The sequence below is a fragment of the Micropterus salmoides genome, unplaced genomic scaffold (genome assembly GCF_014851395.1).
Source record: "Micropterus salmoides isolate LMB-PRFRI ecotype aquatic unplaced genomic scaffold, ASM1485139v1 Ms_hic_scaffold_6, whole genome shotgun sequence".
Classification (NCBI taxonomy): Eukaryota; Metazoa; Chordata; class Actinopteri; order Centrarchiformes; family Centrarchidae; genus Micropterus; species Micropterus salmoides.
Window position 1 is genome coordinate 21,077,750 of NW_024044348.1, and position 14,549 is coordinate 21,092,298.

Here is a 14,549-nt window from a genome sequence, read left to right on the forward strand (position 1 = left end):
TCTAAATGTTTACAACAAATTAGTGTCTCATGTTTGGATGTTGCAACAGGAAGCATGTAGGAGCCGATCTTCAGTACAGCTTTTACTACACCAGTACACACAGAATTATTTGTTTCTATTCAAATTGCAGTGTTACAGGAGTGTATTATAGAACTAAACAGTGCAATTTCTGCAGAAATTGTGGTGTGAATGCTGGCTGTTGAAGGTTAATGCTAAACTGGATTGCTAAACTTCATGCAAGCTCTCATTTCAGCCTCTCTCTTAAACAAGCAGTGGATGCTCCTGTCCCTTTAAGCCCCCCTCCAAAAGCCCACTGTGTTCTGATTGGCAGAAAATACAAGAAGCCTAATAAGTCTCCTTTAATGTGTGTGTGTGTGTGTGTGTGTGTGTGTGTGTGTGTGTGTGTGTGTGTGCGTGCACAGTTATGCATATATGTGTACTGTTTGTGCATGACACACAGTTATGCATACATGTGTTCTACAATGCAGTAAAGCTTAACGCTCCATGTTTTCAGGGCTCTGTGTGTGTGTGTGTGTGTGTGTGTGTGAGAAAATAGCTTCAGCTAACTTCAGTCCACCAATCAGAACAGAGGACCCAGTCCTTTGATCTTTGATCAGCTAATTTATGTCACCAAGGTAACCAGCTCTACAACAGAGACACATAGGAATATCCCTCTGAAATTATCTAAATCTTTGCCTCAAACAAACCTCCCCAGAGACTAAACTATAGGTCGTATCGACGAAATGACTTGACCGGGAGCGGCAGAAGGCATTTGTGAACAATATGATGTATTTTTTGTTTGGATAAAGTTGAAAAAAGTGACCACTTTGGCGAGTTGAAAAACTGGTACATTCTGCTCTGGTCAAGAACTTACAATGGCAGCCAATGGAATGAATTTTCTGTCACTCTTGTCCTTTGGAAGGACACAGAGACAAATCTATAACTCCGAAGGATTTAAAAAGCCCATGTGAGGAACCACAACAAAATTTCACTATGTTTCTGGTGTAAAATTATGCACGAAGAGTTAAAAATGTGGTCAAGCCAGCGAGTTAAACAGAAAAGTTTAAGACAATTTCACAAGCCTGCTACACTGTAGTGATGATGTCACCCACTCTAACTCACGCAATACACTCAGAAAAGAGCTCAAAAAAGCATAAAACTTCGACAGCGAGCGTGAACAAACCATAAAATATATCAAAAAGCTGAATGCATCATTAATAGATTAACTTCTTGTGACCAATTTACAAGTCTGTAGCTGAAAGTATGCTGAACTGGTGATCTTTCAAAGTGGAGTCGGTATGAGGAGGATTTTGACAGTCTCTCCATTCACTTACAATGGGAGAATTTTGAAAAGTATTCAAGGTATCAATGACAAAAGTAATAGCACCCCATTCCTCATTGAGTCGGACAACTTGGACGGAGTTTCTACACAGCATTCACAACCAAGTAGGTATGGTTTTACAAATATAATAACAGACCAGCCAAAACATTTAGAAGTTCAACTGATGCTGGTCTGAAAAGCACCATTTGGTCCATTTAACTCCCGGAAGGAAAGAAAGCGGAAGTGCCACCAATGTTTCGGCAGTTATTTTATTACACTCCGGCTTTTAGTTTTAGTTAATTAGTTAAAAAACGGTTCCTCTTGTGTTTGTGGTTTCCAGGAAAAAAACATTTATTCTAAACTTTAAATTACAAATGATCTGCTAAATCATGTGATTCTATTTGGATATTTTTTTCTGGTGTGGCGATGCACTCTTGGTGAAGTATTGGCATTAAATAAAGTTCAGTACAAAAACATAATACTATTATTTACAGCCTTTCTCCCTTTGCAGACAAGACAGCACAAGAACAAGCTGTGAGCAATCAAAACCAAATAAGGGAAGTCCAGTTGGCTGCAAAGCAGACATCCGGTAGACTCTTAGTAAAGACCAATAACAATCGAGTGAAATGCATTTTGCAGCCTTGGCAGGTTGATGCCTCTAAACTTTCATCTTGCAAAGTCATTTTTCAAGTCAGGATGGATGTCATTATTATTGGTCCAAAGATAAGAGACATGGAGACTACAGTGCGTAGGAGGAAATCAAAGAATCTTGCACTCTGTAGATGACTTGTCCTCACTTTATTATCAATTTTCATCAGGCAAAATGTATACACAAGCCTCTCAAAAACCACAGTAACTTTCAGCTTGTGTTTGTCTGTTGTATTTGAAAGGCAGGCAACCTGGAAACACAACAAGGCATCAGCGAGGACTGTTGGATGTGGGCTCTGCCAAGACAGACCGCTAAGATCATTTTTGTGTGTGATCCCTGGACAGGCTGCATCCTGTACTGAAACAGACACCAGTATCTTTTGTTAGCTCCACTGACAACACCAGTCTTCTTGCAAGACATGAAATTAGAAAAACAAAGCAGCAGCTTTCACACAAATCTTGCTTTGATGAAATGTCCTTTATTAGTTGCAGGAAGTAATTAAAATCTGTGGTATCAAGTCTTGGGCCTGAAATACGTACATAATAACTGTTGTAGAGCTCCTTTTACTCCTTCCTTTCCACCATCCCTGCTTTCTACTACTCTGGACATTCTACATGTACTTGTTGTATCATGAAGTCATCATAACTTGTTTGCACAGCATTGGAGGCTTTCTATGGGACACAGTTCAGATAAGAACATGCCTAATTTACAGTATATTCTGCCTGCAGGTCTCCAGGAATCAAACATTTGCCCCCTGCCAGACTATTACTGCTGGAAGGCTCCTATGTTTTCAGTTGATATCGCATTTTCCAAACAAATTTGCATTTAATCAAATTACCCAGACTGACAGACACGTAGCCAACCGGGGGCCTTCGGGGCCATCTGGAACCAACAGTCTTGGTACTAAGAGTATCAGAGTACATCCAATGCAATACCGGTGCACTTCCTCTGAGTTAAAATGACAACAACCTATCCTAACCTATCTATATGTAAAATATTTTTCTCTATGATATATTATTGCTCATTGTGGTAACAAGGAGAATACCATAGTGCTCTGATGAAGTCTTGTTTATGGAAAAAATAAAATGGTAAGCCTTTGCATTGAATTTCTTTTTTCTGTTTTTGGGGTGTTGTTATCACAGTTCCTGAGAATCAGATTATGTTTTTGTAAACCTTAGTGGATATCTGGTAAATCTCAAGGGAGGGAGATGTGGATTCATATAGGTGCTGCTGTCTGGAGGTCAATGCTGGCCCAGCTGAGGTTAGAAACCCTTACACACACTCAAACTTTTGGAATGACTAAAATGTCTCTTCTCATAAAACCCTTATTTCACAATCTCACAATAAGTGCTAGTCTGAACATTGTAGGGGTGCTACTGTTGTAGTACTCAAGACCGGTCTTGGTCTCAAGACCGGTCTTAAGACCACTTTTTGATGGTCTTAGTCTCGACTCGAACTCGACCGCATTAGTACTTGGTCTTGTCTCGGTCTCGGACATTGAGGACTCGAGATTTTATTTCAAGACCAGTCCATAACTTTGAGAATATCAATAAACTGCATTTGCATTTTCTAATTTATTTGTGAACATCCTAACTTTGATTGGATTGAAAACGTATTGCTTCAAATGCACTACACACTAATTAAAAATGTGTTTTTCCCTTTAATGACTGTCACCCCTCCCTGCGATGTTAAACATGGAAAAGAAGTGTTGAATAAAGATGCTTGTGTTGATTTCAGCTCTTAGTGTTTGTACGTGGGTGTTTTTATGGGATTGTGGATCTTTCAGATCAGTTTGAGAAGTACCTATGATCTCGTTCCACATTTTACCGTGTGTCATGTAATGTGGGGAACTGGTCTTGGTCTTGACTCGGTCTTGCCCTCCCTCGGTCTTGATCTCAACTTGGTTTCAGCCCCTAAAAGTCTTGGTCTTGTCTCGGTCTCGATAAGCTCTGGTCTTGACTCGGTCTTGACCTCAACTTGGTTTCAGCCCCTAAAAGTCTTGGTCTTGACTTGGTCTCAGTTTGGGCAGCCTTGAGTACAAGACAAAGGTGTGCCAAAAAAAACATATTCCAACATAAATGGTTATCTGTCACAGCTGAGGGCTGAGTTATCATACAACCACAATATGGCTACAAAGTAATGAAGTTGCTAAATGGAAAAAATGGTTTGATACGTCATGCATGGTTTTTCCATTCTGTCATAAGCTGTACTGTGACGTCTGAAACATTTTGAAGTAGCAAACTCATTCAGATACACTCATGCTGCACACACTCTCACCGGATATTTTTAAAAAGTCGACTTTGATCCTTCCCTCCCAAAGAGTGATACAACATGGATTTCTAAGGGACACAAAATGATCTTTCTCGTAAGAGATTAGGAGGTGTTGATTTTTCATTACAGATGATGAAAAGCTCATGTTAATATAGCCAGTGAATTAGTGTGTCCATCCATCCATTTGTCTCAGTTTCATCCATTTGCAACAGTGTATTCCATCAATGCAGAGCCAATTCACAGGACATGCCATTTAAAAAAGCTGTTATCTTTAACCCCAAAATGACAACTATTACTCCATTATGATAAATCACAGCTCATAACCAGATATGCCAAAGGAAGCAGAATACTGCCATTTGAATGAAGCGACTACACTATTAAGGAAAGCAAAAGGGAAAGAGAATAAGGAAAGTCTTTAAGCCAGTCTGGGTCTCTGCCAACCTGCCGCTAACCTTTGCTCTTTTGGTTTGGGAGTTAGCTAGTTTCCTTTTTCCTCTGACATCACTCTCTAGGATTCACACAATGATAACATGGCCCCGATTGCATGACATTACTTCTTCCTTGAATGCACATGGGAGAATTGTGTTAAAAATCCCTCACGACTACAGGCTAACTACAGTTTCCAGCGAGCACCAGCTGCACAGCTGGTGTCCATGGGAGAGACAGAACGGATACACAAATTCCAGACAGTTATGAGGCAGAGAAATACATTTCCTTGGGCAAGATTTCTCTTACAGTGGCTGTACTACCCTTTAGTGTGTGTCCTTACGATTATGGTGTCATATGGCAAATGTTACATCCTCTCAAACCACAGACATGCAATTATATAAGACCATCAAACACCTGCATGATGTTGTAGCTGAATATATATAGTATGTATATATCAATTTAACATTAGATCAGATGACAATATTAATTACAATGCATTTTGCTTCCCTAAATAGAGACATTGGGACTATTATTTGCACTAAAGCTCCTTAAATAAGACCACATTGGAGGGATTGTGCTTTATTTGCAAGTTGATGGATTAAACTACAAACAAATTGGAGTCATTCCTTGCAAGTTTTGAGAACTGAACACTTTGTTATCTTTGTAAACTAGCTTTACATTGCAATAAACCTTACAGAGTGCTTAAACTCCTGCATTTAATATGTTCAGACCCCCAGGGAGTCTGGTTCTGAAATTTAAAGTAAATTGCTGCTCGATATAAGTGTTTTATTTCTCCATGTCTCAGATCTTAATTTGTTGTTGTAGCCCATTTCAGAAATATAAGCCAAATACTAAAGGAAAGCACACACAAAGAGGGAAGAAAAAATGCACCTTGTGTGATTTTTTTGGTAATGCAAGCCAGATGTGACCGAGACCATGGAAACAGGTGATGATAGCATTACACTGTGATTGCAAACAGATGGAGAAGGGCTTGAACCTATTCTTGTGTCATTGTCGGGGTCATAAATAAAGATTTTTTTTCCCTCTGATGAAACAATTTCTGTATAAATAACTATGCAGCGACTTCAGGTGTTGTGTAAACAAGAGGAGACCTCTCTTAAGGTTCAAATCTTTTCAAAAGAACCAAAATAATAATAATTTGCATTGTAACCAAAAAGAGTGTTGTGTCTGCTTGAAGTGAAGCTTCAGGGTTGCCAGGGGTACTTCACAGTGACAAAGATGAGGATTAGCTCAGCTGACGCCCAACAAGACTTTTGTGCCACTATGGTTCAGTATATATGTAAGTTTATGGTGTGCCGGTAATTGTGGGTGCAAGTGTGTGTAGTTATCAGTTGATCCCTGCAAAAATATCTTGTTGTCAAACTTTTACCATGGTGTTTGGACAAATTGGACCCTTCAGTTTCTGCAGCAAGGAGACTGCTCTTGTTTCCCTTCCTCAGTAAGTGTTCAGGACACAGGTCTGCTTCACATCAGGTGAATATCTCGCTGGGGGAGGAATGTCTCCAGCAATCAGCCTTGATGAAGCGGCGGGTAGAACTTTCCTGGGAGATGCAGGAAAGCCACTGTACGTGTTAGACTGGCCTTAGAGCAGAAGAGGACACTGTGCAGACCTGTGCTGAATGGCAGACTGGCCACCCCTGAGAGATGGTTATTTAGTGAGCAATTACATCTCGATGCACTGAGCAAAACAATGAACCCCCACCCTCTACAAAAAATACTGGCTGGAGTGTTCATCTTGTGACCTCATCTCAAGAAGTATAGTTTTGCATGTTAAGCATGAGCGCTCAAAACTGACCATCTGCAGTTACATAAAAGCCCAAATGCAGCTAAATCAGGGCCGTTAAGTCACAGAAACATGTGTGTTTCAGAAGTTGTAAATTATTTTTAATATCGGTTTGGAGAATTACGAACAGATACAGTGATTTTAATGGCTTACAGAAAAGGGATTTTTAAATTTGACATTTTCCAGGCTATCCCTGGAGCTACCACAAGAGAGCACAGCTGGCTGACTCTCCCACTCACTGCTGAACCTCCCCCTGTGTCACACACAGGTGTAAAAGCCCAGCCCTTTAGCACAGATTCATGCTGTCACAGCTTCAACCAGCCACCCCAAATGGGGCCTCCCATTCTGCCATTTGGGAGAGTGGACTTTCACAGTAATGGACACTTAGGAAAGTGACACCTTGGCCCAGCATGGTGCCACAATGTGACAAATAGTGAGCTCTTAAATCATTAAATTACAGAGTAAAATGATTTATTGTCCCCTGTAGCAGACAGCGGTATCCAGGGAGCATTAAAGATGCTCTCTGTTTTAGATTTCACACATTCTGTAAGATGTTTATGCAGCTGGATTGTTTTATTGGAGCAATTGAATTAAGCTGTGATAAGTGAGCTGAAGTACCATGCTCAAGGGTACACTAGAAATGCCACACCTGTCAGTGCTGTGTGCTAGATGGGTTCGGTTACGTGTTACGAAAGCTTTGTCTTCACGTCAAGTCAAATATTTTAACAAAACATAAAAATTTGGCCTGCGAGATTCATATTTCAGTTTCCTGAGCTTAAGTTTGGAAAAGCTTGGGATTTCTTTATTGGTCTGTGTTAAAGATTATTACCACGTTCTACTTGGATCTTACAAGGCCTGTTACACAAATTTATTTTGTTCCCCAGTTTTCCCTCCTCCTGGAGCTGTGGATTAAGTGCTACTACGATTGGGGAAAAAAAAGCCAAAGCTTAGTTGCGGTCTGCTCGAGAGGATCAGCTCATTTCCCTTACCACACAACACAGTGTGCTGAGAGCAGAGCTTGTCTTGGAAGATCAATTTCTCCTCTTTTGTCGCATCAGTCATGCAGCTTCTACATTGCACAATGGCATTGGGGTGGTTGGATGCTTGACTGGAGAGCACAGAGAACCACCTGACCGCCTACTGGTGCCCGGATCTCTCTCACACACACACACACACACACACACACACACACACACACACACACACACACACACACACACACACACACACAGCTAATTGTGTCTTTATCTGTCTAGTGACAGCAGATTTGTTTGAATGTTTCTTTATTTCTCCTCCCCCTCCTATAGAGTGAGTTAACATGCTTTATTCTACTTTGACATATCAAACCACATACACCATAATATGTTTAATAGGCTGTTCCTTGCTCAGAGGATTATTTGAGACACTAATGTAGAGACTTCTCGCTGAGTTTTGTTGAAGTGCTAAAGCAGTTATCCGTTATTAAGTCTGGTGTTCATTAATTGCACCTCTTTTTTCGATTCACAAGACTATCCACCCTTACATTCCCATCCACCTCATCTGACATGTTATTATAATCTGTAAATGTTTTGTCTGTTCATAATATATGTTAGATACGAGGCATGTGGGTGTAGAAGTTTCACGTTGATTTGTTTACACTTGGGATATTCATGAATCACGTTATGTCTGTAGTTGTAGAGAAAAAACATTTTCACATTAATGTGCAAAGTTGAGACTTTTGGACTGAATAAAGAGATAAGTGATTTTTCATGAGGTGTCTTAGGTTTAGTTTTTTAATGTATGAGATTCCCAGCTCCCCACATTTGCTGTGCTGATACAAAAACCAAAGAGTCTTTTCTGTTTATCTTTCTCTCATAGCCACAAAAGCAGCTAACAAGAAAAGGAGGGAGACCAGCGCTTAATGCACAACTGCACATTCTCATTAAAAAGAGGTTGCTAAGACAAGATAGAGAAACAAAATAAACAATCAGCGGTTGCACCATTCCTCATTCCAACAAGAATGTAGAAGCTGTTGGTCCGCTGGGATCCAGGGGCCTGTTAGTGATGACACTTCTGATCTATTTTTTCTGCAGCCTCTCAGGCTTGACAAAGTCCAGCATCAGTGGATTTCTGTCTCTCTCTCTCTCTTGCTCTCACACAGAGGCCATTTGTTTTGTTAAGTATGTGCTAAATGCTACAAGGTGATTATCAGGAAAGGGGGACGGGGGGTAATCTTCTCCATTTTCTGCAGGAACCAAAGTGTTTTAATGACTGGTAGGAAACACCTCGGGTCGAGGAGTTCTCAGGCCTCCTTGAACTACACAGAAGTGGTTCAATGTTGATGAGCCTACCAGTGAGTCAGAAAATGCTTTATAGCTACATGTCACAGGTATATGAACCTTTTAAATGCAAATATATTGGATACAAATGCGAATAGATTATTTTTAAGAAAGCTACACATGAACTTTCTGAAATGTTTTATCTTCCACAGTTTGTCTCGATATTCATTTAGCAACTTTTTTTAAACTTTGTTTAAAAAGTCATAGACATAGGACATAGAAGTTATGGATGCTGGAAAGGTACATTTATAAATGATGTACCTTCCTGAAAACGTAATGCTTCATTCTTTCAACAGCTGTTGAGTGTTTAACAATACTAGTGGGGTAATATCTTTATCAAGGCTCAAGTAATTGAAAGTAATTTCAAAGAAAAGCCATAATTAAATTTCCTTTATGTTTTTTTTATCTCTGAAATCTGTACAAGCTGCATTTCACTGAAAGATTCTTTTAATAAACTAGTGGGAATGGAAAGTTAGATTCTTTACTTCTTTTGCTTAGGATTTTTAAACACATTAGTAGTGCATGAGAGTCCAGTGCATGAGGCTGCAGCTAAAACAAGGCTCCCAAAGAACTTTTTCTTCTTCTTTTTTTATTCAGAATTGCCAGCGTTGCTCTTTCTACAGGTCTCCAAAAGACTGGTTTTACACTGTCTACACGCATTACTTCCATAGTCTGTTGAAGGCTGATCCTGTCACCCACATCTTTCCTGCAGCCGGGCCACCCAGCCTGGATGTGCCTCCAACATGTCATCCCTCTGTGTGGTCCTTAACAAAAGAGAAACAGAGAGACAGAGGGAAGCACAGCAGTGCCAACCAAGAGAGAGATGTTTCAAAATATGACAGTGTCATCTCTGGGAATGGAGCACAGAGGAGAGAAACAAGAGTGAAGAAAAGAAGTGTTTGAAGAAAAGCAATAAACCAAGCAGAGCCTGAGGTAAGTTCAGTGGTGCTTTAAGGTGAATTTCAACCTTTTAACTGGTTAAAATATTAAGTACATAATTAAGAGCAAAATAGAGTTTAGAACAAGAGGTGTTCAATTTATTTATCAGATATGGTCATATTTGGTCATTGTTGTTTTTTATGCGGTTTATCTGCACAATAAAGTGTTTTGCTTACAAAACAAACAAAAGCAACTAAAATATTATGTACCAATGAAGTATATTAAAATATGGAACAACACTTGTTGCTAAATGCCAAAAACAGTTTTGCAACAAATTTCGCTCATGCAGTTGTTACTTATCATATGATTCTAAGCCAAGGAACAACAAAGATTCATCTAAGGTTTGCAGCAGAATACATCTGTTATATTACAACCGATTTATAATCACAAACTGTCAGAAAGACAAAAAATGAAGTTATGTAAGCTAAATAAGTCATGTTACATTTGTGGTGCTCTGTCGTACTTTTGCAATTTATTATTTTTGTGGCGATTCCAATGTCTTTTGTGGCCCTTTGCAATTGTTTCTGGTTGATTTATTTGTCAGTCGATGGATATTAAATAACCTCAACTGCCATCAGGCGCATTTGTAATTTGCAAGATAAAGATCTCCAGGTCACAAGATAGATATCTGATGTCCTGAACGTGTTTTGTATTAGGGAACCATTTTCGGGGCTGATTGATACCAGCCCACTTGATTTACGCAACACTACATTACAGCATGGAAAGACAAGAGTGGTGAAAACAAATGATCTGTAGGGCATGTTGACTGTTTGCCATCTGAGCGCCAGTGTTGCGTTGAAAAGCGTTTCTCTCATTATTACGGTGGAGGTAGTGTAAGTCTGTAGAGTAAAGTATACACTCATAACTATTACCGGTCCTCAGTGCCTCAGAGCATTTATTATTTAAAAATGTGAGATACTTTGATTGATATGTAGTTAATGCAAAACCTTTGCAAAATAATTTAATTTAATTTATTTTACAATACAGTAAACAGATTTTAAGGATTTGTGTGGTTATAAAGGAGGGAAAAGGGCCAATCTAGAGGACAAAGGCTGATAGAAGATTTTTTATGGGGAGATGGGGTATATGACAGGTTGGCTTCTCACCTGTAATCCAGATGTCAGAGTAGGAAACAGACAAGGCTACTCTGTGTTGGTGCATCTTTAAGAAACTCCATGTTGGGTAATAGACATTATACAGTTTCGATGACATGACCAGTCCATGTCCAGAAGTTGAGTTTGTGGAGGATATCGGTGTCATTTTGGACCTACAGCATATAAAGTCAACTAATTAATAACTGGCAGCATCAGCTTTAACACAACACTAACTGGATCAACTGCTAAACACGATGTCATTAATTATTTCTCTGTGACAAACACAACAAACATAATGAAATAAAGATGTACTATCACTTGTCATACAAATACACAGTAAAACCCTTTGTAGGATGGGAAGCCATCTTGCAGTAAAGAATTGTACAGTTTATAGATATACTGTTTAGACTGAAAACGCTAACTACCTTTTACAGACCTTATTTCATGGTCTGTCTGATATAATAATGACCTCAAAGCATACAAGTACATACATTATGTGGCGGAATGTAAATCTTTTTGGCAATAACTGGAATGATACATTTGTGGTATTATTGTGTAATAACAATACTGTGTATTATTTGGATAAGGTAAGGTACTGCAGGACCATAAAAGTTATCTTGTGATATCTCAGATGTGTTAGGTTTGGAGGCACAAAAGTAAATTGTTCAATTAGGTGTAGCGAATATTACAGCTATAGTATTTTAGAGCTTATCTAAGAGGATTTACTTGACATTTATGTTTCAATATTAAATCTGTTGGTTTAATGCAGTACACATGCTGCAAGAGGTAGGTACAAAAGCACATCATCTGCATACAGTAATATTCTACTACTCGACATTTATGACACAGATGGATCTATCTTCTGTTATGAGCTGGAGGCTGCTACTGGCCTAACTTAAAGATCAATTAACATAGAGAAGAAACAGCAGCTTAAGGCAAATAATTACCGTCTTTTTTCACTGAGCTCCCCACAAGATGGTTGGAAGCAAGAAAAATCTAGAGAAGCAAATAATCTTAGATCTTAGATTTGTTCTGTCATACAAATGGAGGAAAACAAAATTTCATTTGTGGTCCTCACTGCATTGAAAAGAAAGACTTCTCAGAAGGTTTTGATGAATTAGGCAAGATTATTATTATGATAAGTCTTGGGCATTGTGTGTGAGTGTGATATTTTTAGAACTTATAAAATGGTGTGTTTTTGGAGCTGAAAAGTTTGAAGGAGCTGGCAAGATGTGGGACACACAATGAGCAGTGCAAACTCCACAGGTGGTGATGCCACTGGAACATGAGGATCTCACTTTCAGCTCATTTTTCCTCCACACCTCCCTGGCTCGAGTGAGCTGAGGGGCAAAGAAAGGATTCTGCACATGATGTGTTTTTCTGTGTAGACTTAAAGGAGTCAATATAACGGTTGGGGATTACTATTAAATGGCACTCTGCTGAGAAAGGAAAGCTTAGTGTGTTTTTGTTTGCCTTTATGTTGACATCAGCTTTAATTGGCAGACAGGCTGAAACCTGGGATTTGTATAAAATAAATGCACTTTAAAGAATACACTGAGCAAAAGATGAACATCATCCCCATGTCCGGGCAGGAAAAGTAACAAAATTAGATTAATAACATCAAGTATTTAAACTTACTTTATTACTTCAATGAATGAGGCAATGATTACCATTAATGGTGTATGTTGATGGCAGCATTCACAAACTAATTAATTTCACAACCTGGAATGTCTTCAATTAAAAGTCCTTGCAGTCTTTGGGAATAACTTTGTTTGCAATGTGCAGACACAAACTCCAAAATGTGTTTAGATAGGACAACTCAGCTAAATCCTTGCACCACATGTGAACAGTGTTTGTCGCAGATAATTACTGCTGCTACATTACACAATGCAACACATTCAGTCCAAACCTAAAGTAATTCAGCATGTGGCAAACTCACACACAAGTAATGACATGAGAAAGTGAACGGATGTAAACAATACCGTAATATCAAGACATCACGGGTGAGCAGCTGGGCGACTTTCAGCCACTAAACAGTGCTGCTCTGGTCTGCAGAGATCCTGCTAATGATCATTCATGTGAACTCCATATCCTGTCCCAAAACCTCCAGCCTATTTATCTTCAATTGGTCTTTTTCTCTCTCTCTCTCTCTCTCTCTCTCTCACACACACACACACACACACACACACACACACACACACACACATTCAGTCTCACTCTCCTCCACTCCCACGTCTCTTTCCTCTCTCAAACATGAGACAGTAAGTACATACATAAATACAAAAAGCATTCATACAGTCTCTTGAGAAGCTTATTTTCTGTCAGTGCCTTCATTGTCAGATTAAGCTATCCATATGTTTGTGAACAACAAACTACAAATGCCTGGCCTGCAAGAAACAACAGTGTGTTCTTCATCATTTGTTGTGAAAACAGTCCCTCTGGTGGCCTCCCTGCCCCCAGCCTGCATTTTCCCCACTGTAAATCACGATGAAATGGCTTGCAGGTGTCAGGATTAAAGAATAGTCTCAAATGACTTTGGGCCACAGACACAGTCACAGCTGCTTCTCTCCTTTTGCCAGGTCCTTCATTGCCATTTGTTTTCTGTTTAGTGTGATGGTCTTGTAGTACCAGTGCTGGGTTGGACGAATGGCCAACCTCCAGAGGGTTGAGACCACAGAACATGGAGCTTTGCCATAACTTCTCTGACGTATACAGTCTCTTTAAGCAAATGAACAAAAAAGCATCCAACTCTCCCAGGGTGTTTAGCATATCTGCCTGCTGTCAGTAAATGGAATGTAACTTTAATAACTAATTTTTCTGAGAACCAGCATTGCCCTGTGCCAGTGTTTCTGGAACCAATAAATACCTAGCACTTCTCAGCAGAAAGTAGAGCAATTATAAAGTGGATTATTGTTGTCTTTATGCAATTATGGTGCCCCATGTACTGACTGGCATCACTGAGAGTGAGTCAGAATGAATGATGTCTCTCCAAAGCATCTCCCTTTCTCTATGTGACACCATTTCTTAAAGGAACACTACAGTTTATTACAACTTGGGTTTTATTTCCGTAGCTCTGGCCATCAGTTCTGTCAGTACTGTGTAACAGTGTACACACAAAATTGTTAAGATCTTGAAATGTTACATGTGGTGAGTAAAATACATTTGAAAGAGAAAACAAAGGCACTTACAGACCAACTTTCTGGTTCAACTTTGACCCCCCTACTAGCCACAGTTGTGCAGACTGACAGCTTCCCTGGGCAATGAGGGATTATTAGCGACAATATGGGAGAGCTCACTTTAGGATTTACTAAGTAAAGTGGTAGCTAATTTGACAAAAATGCTGGCTTGTTTACAACCTGTCTGATTATCCGACTGCCTGTTGCAAGTGATGCATCCTGAATATGCGCACAGTTGCACTTGTGTATACATCTAAGTATACATATATATTTTGTAAATATACATTGTAAATATATTTTTTACATCATATGTTAGTTTGTGTGAATATGTCTGGTCTGTAAATCTATCTATGTATGGGAAATGACTCTGACTTTTAGCAGCTAAATGCGCCACAGTTTTTATCAACCAGTCGCTAACTGTGTGACAACAAGCTGAAACAAGCTACAAAGCATAATAGAGCTGAGGGGAACAGTATCATTCTCTGGGGGTTCCTTCACAAAAAGTCATAAGATCCGTGGGTAATATTAAAACACTGATTACTTTAAGT

General features: G+C 39.3%; 1 long non-coding RNA gene across 1 annotated transcript; it reads right to left on the reverse strand.

Moving 5' to 3' along the window:
* Positions 1–8,297: 8,297 nt before the first annotated feature.
* LOC119890538 lies at positions 8,298–12,984 on the reverse strand. Its single transcript, XR_005442250.1, has 3 exons — positions 12,808–12,984; positions 10,838–10,998; positions 8,298–9,556 (listed from the first exon to the last, which is right to left on the reverse strand). It is a non-coding gene; the product is annotated as an uncharacterized LOC119890538 (long non-coding RNA).
* Between the last annotated feature and the right edge of the window lie 1,565 nt (positions 12,985–14,549).